Source organism: Oncorhynchus nerka, linkage group LG18 (genome assembly GCF_034236695.1).
Source record: "Oncorhynchus nerka isolate Pitt River linkage group LG18, Oner_Uvic_2.0, whole genome shotgun sequence".
Classification (NCBI taxonomy): Eukaryota; Metazoa; Chordata; class Actinopteri; order Salmoniformes; family Salmonidae; genus Oncorhynchus; species Oncorhynchus nerka.
In genome coordinates this window covers 65,265,442-65,270,363 of record NC_088413.1, presented here as the reverse complement: position 1 = coordinate 65,270,363, position 4,922 = coordinate 65,265,442, and positions in this window count along the sequence as shown.

Below are 4,922 nucleotides of genomic sequence, written 5' to 3'. Positions count from 1 at the left end.
TGATGAATACCAATCGTTCTCTTTGGTATCCCCACACATGCAGTTGAAAGGAATACCTCTGATCAACAGAGCTCTCAGGAAACTCAAAAAGAAAAAGTATATTACTTAATTGAGTTGATCTTATATATATATAGTCAAAATGAATGCCATGCTTGGTCTAACTGGTCAAATGTGTATACTTTTTGTATCATCAATGGTTCTTCACACACCCCTGACCAGCCCAGATATTACCTCAATAGACAATAAATACAGATTTAAAAAATACTCACTGGAGGAAGATCTAGAACTCCAGTCACACCTTCGGAAAAAAATCAGCAACAATGTTTAAGTTGCTTAAAAACAAATAGTAAGTTTAACATCTTGCCAAGTTATCTTGCAGTAAGCATCATATAAGTCAATGTCACCTCCTGTAAAGGTGCTCTCTGCCTGGACCAGGCTGGTGTTGCCATTGGTCAGCTCTGCTGTGACCCTGACTGGATCGTTAGTGAGGATGGTGACAGCCAGGGAGGTAGGGGTCCCAGGACGCAACACACTGGGAGCTGAGATCAAGTATTTTGCACTCATACTGAGAAAGATGAGATAGAATTCTGATCTTTTTTCCACTAATCGGTCTTTTAACTAATCACATCAGATCTTTTTAAGAGGTAATGAAAAAAAATATTAGAATTGGTCAGCCTGTGTAAAGCCTACGATTGTTCAAGCAATCAATAAAATTCCCCCCAATCAATAAAACATGCTTCTTGGCTCCTATGAGTTCTGACTATCAGACATGAGTACTTCTAATAATAAACAGATTACCTGACAGAGAAGACCCAGTCATCTTTAGAAGTTCAATTTAAAGATATGGCAAAATATATCAAATAAATCACAGAAATATCTAATTATCATCAGCTCAAATTGAAGGTGAATTACCTGGAGGAGACCTGAGTAGAAGTAGAAACGACAGCCAGTGCCACACAAACTCTCAGGAGCCAAATCCTCTCCATGTTTTCTTTACTGTACCCAGGGCCAGACTGAAAGCAACACCAGTCCGTATTGCTCTAACCAACTCCACTGACCCGTTCCGTACCTGTACAAACCACACCCAGTGTGGAGTCCAAGCGGCCACCGCCCTGCCCTTACTCAGCCCCACACAGACAGCCATATCAGGTTCATCCTGTGTCATGCTATGGGGGGCTGAAGAGGATCATGTGGGGATTGACACTACATTTTGACCCAGAGGGACTATATTCAGTAGCTGAGATGATACCGCGCATGAACTAAATCCAGCTTTTTCAATATCACCAACTTGGAACAAAAGTTAGCTTGTAGCAAAACAACTTCCAAGCCAAGAGCTATATGAGTAATATTATTCAGTGTTCTAAGGTTTTCATCATTCATTCAAGTACAGTTGAAGTCGGAAGTTTACATACACCTTAGCCAAATACATTTAAACTCGGTTTTTCACAATTCCTGACATTTAATCCTAGTAAAATTTCCCTGTTTTAGGTCAGTTAGGATCACCACTTTATTTTAAGAATGTGAAATTTTAGAATAATACTAGAGAATGATTTATTTCAGCTTTTATTTCTTTCATCACATTCCCAGTGGGTCAGAAGTTTACATACACTAAATTAGTATTTGGTAGCATTGCCTTTAAATAGTTTAACTTAGCCTTCCACAAGCTTCCCACAATAGGTTGGGTGAATTTTGGCCTATTCCTCCTGACAGAGCTGGTGTAACTGAGTCAGGTTTGTAGGTCAGGTTTGCCTCCTTGCTCGCACACGCTTTTTCAGTTCAACTCACACATTTTCTATAGGATTAAGGTCAGGGCTTGGTGATGGCCTCTCCAATACCTTGACTTTGTTGTCCTTAAGCCATTTTGCCACAAGTATGCTGGGTGTCATTGTCCACTTGGAAGACCCATTTGCGACCAAGCTTTAACTTACTGACTAATGTCTTGAGATGTTGCTTCAATATATCCACATCATTTTCTTTCCTGATGAAGCCATCTATTTTGTGAAGTGCACCAGTCCCTCCTGCAGCAAAGCACCCCTACAACATGACGATGCCACCCCCGTGCTTTACGTTTGGGATGGTATTCTTCGGCTTGCAAGCCTCCCCCTTTTTCCTCCAAACATAACAATGGTCATTATGTCGAAACAGTTCTATTTTTGTTTCATCAGAGCAGAGGACATTTCTCCAAAAAGTACGATCTGTGTCTTTTGTACCCGCTTCCTCCAGCATCTTCACAAGGTCCTTCTGCTGGTGTTCTGGGATTGATTTGCACTTTTCACACTGTCGTGTCTTTGGCTATGCCGGATTAAGTGATATGACATGCTATTCTATAAAACCCTTTCTCTGTAATTAATATTACCTAATTGAGCTAATCATGTAAATGTAATTAACTAGAAAGTCAGGGCACCACAAAATATTTATAGAGCTTTATTCTTCCGAATAAACTCTTAAAGACCTAGTAATATTTTACATCAAAAGCAGTCAATATTAACCGTCACCTTATTTCAGTCTCATATGAAAGTTGTAAATTCTCGGTTATCTTCACGAACCCTGGCTAACAAGTTGAATCAGCAATACAAAATTGGGTTTAATTATTTATTTACTAAATACCTAACTAATCACACAGAATTACATATACACAGAATGAATCATACCTTGATTACAAATTACGTCATAAAGGAAAACGTCTCTAGCGGGCGGAACAGATATGACAGCTGGTTACACAAAAAAAAGGGGCTGGGTTTGAGTGAAAGAGCGGGAAGACTGAGGAACAAAGAGAGAAGCGAGGTCTCTATCGTAAATACAGTATCTTATGCATTCTAAATTACCGCCCATTTGGAAAAGGAAAATGCAATAAATATTTACTCTGAGCTGCGGTAGGTTGGTGGTAGATGAAAGGCTGTGTCCTTTGAAGAATGTGTCTGCTGGTAAATTGGATACGTTGTAGTAACGTCATTGTGTGGTAGACAGCATACTCTGTCTGTTCTGTCCTAGCCCATGTTTGCAGCTGCTGTTGCTAACTCAACGGCTAGGAGGTATCACTTCTGTAGTGAAAAAGAGTTCAAAGGTCATACAATTTGCAACCAAAGCTCACGCTGAGGTTGGCTTAGTTCTGTAGTTGACATCTGACATCCTCGGAACAGATAGTTATTTGCTCTTTTAACGCAGATGCTGCAAACCTCACATACTTGGAACAGGAGGTTACATTTTCGTCAAGGCTTTATATAGTGGAGCGAGAAGGATGTGTTTGAAAAGTTGTATAACCCATGTCTCTTCACAGGGGCGGGCCACTGATTGAGCAGAGCCCTAACCTTGTGAAAACCCAAATCTCTCATTTGGAAGCTAAAATTACATTTAATCTCTTCACCAATAATTTTATATTCAAACATGTAAATTGAACAACAATTCCATGTGAATCCGATAACTACAATGTGCAGACTTTCCACTGTAGAATTTATGTCATCCTATCATTGATGATAATGTCTCAGATGACAACCGAACTGACATTATATTCATTAAGTACCACTGCATATGTTCAATTGGTCAGATTACCAGAATATAGTTCATTCCCCCCCCCCACCTTCTGATGTTCCCAGAATCTCTATGTTAACCAAGGGATTTTCAAATGTCACATCAGTAGGGTAGAGAGAGGAAAAAGGTGGGGAAGAGGCATTTATGGCTGTCATAAACCTACCCCCAGGCAAACGTCATGACAACACCAAAATATGTTCATCTCTAGGAGACAGAACGTCTCCTTCCTGAGCAGTATGACGATTGCGTGGTCGCATGGTGTTTATACTTGCGTATTATTGTTTGTACAGATGAACGTGGTACCTTCAGGCGTTTGGAACCATACTTCTGGAGGTCTACAATTTATTTTGATTTTCCAATGATGTCAAGCAAAGAGGCACTGAGTTTGAAGGTTGGCCTTGAAATACATCCACAGGTACACCTCCAATTGACTCAAATTATGTCAATTAGCCTATCAGAAGCTTCTAAAGCCACAACATCATTTTCGGGAATTTGTTTAACGGCACAGTCAACTTAGTGTATATACATTTCTGACCCACTGGAATTGTGATGGTGAATTAAATTTTAAATAATCCGTCAGTAAACAATTACTGTCATGCACAAAGTAGATTTCCTAACCGACTTGCCAAAACGATAGTTTGTTAACAAGAAATTTGTGGAGTGGTTGAAAAACTAGTTTTAAAGACTCCAACCTAACATGCTGACCAGACCGGACACGCCACCTGCGTTGCAAAATAAATGTAAAAATCCATGTTATTCAATTATTGCACCCACACTGCTCGCGCACGCCAATGAGCGTCTGCGTTGCCAAGGGCTAAAATAGAACTCATTGCTATTTCTGACGCAGATCGCACTGCAAGTCCTGCCTCTCCCATCTCATTGGTTTATAGAAGCAGGTACCCACGTACCATCTCCTCATTGGTTATACCCATGTGGGTGATTGAAAGACAAACTGTTTTGCCGGTAGTTGTGGTAATAAATACAATGAAAGTTTAGATGCGATCACCATATAAGTTAAACGATGAAAAAGCCTGGATGGAGGAGAGATGACTAGAAACTATTCGGTTGGCCGTTTTATGTGTGGATTAACTGTCGGAGTAGAGGTCCTAGTGCATTTCAAGTAAAATAACAAAATGTTTATATCCCAGGACAAATTAGCAAGCAACAGCAAGTTAGCTAAATAGGACAAATTAACTTTAGCTAGCAAGTGCAAGCTAACTAGTTAAATTGCCATACATGTTTAATGCTTTTCGACCTGTCCCCAAATTAATGTCATTGGTTCAGAGTTTGTTTTGATATTTTAACCTGCGTGTCATGATCGCGTTTGGTGTGGGGGGGGCAAAATAAATGTATGCACGATGCGCACAGCCGGTTTGGGTTCCGTGTAAGTGTAT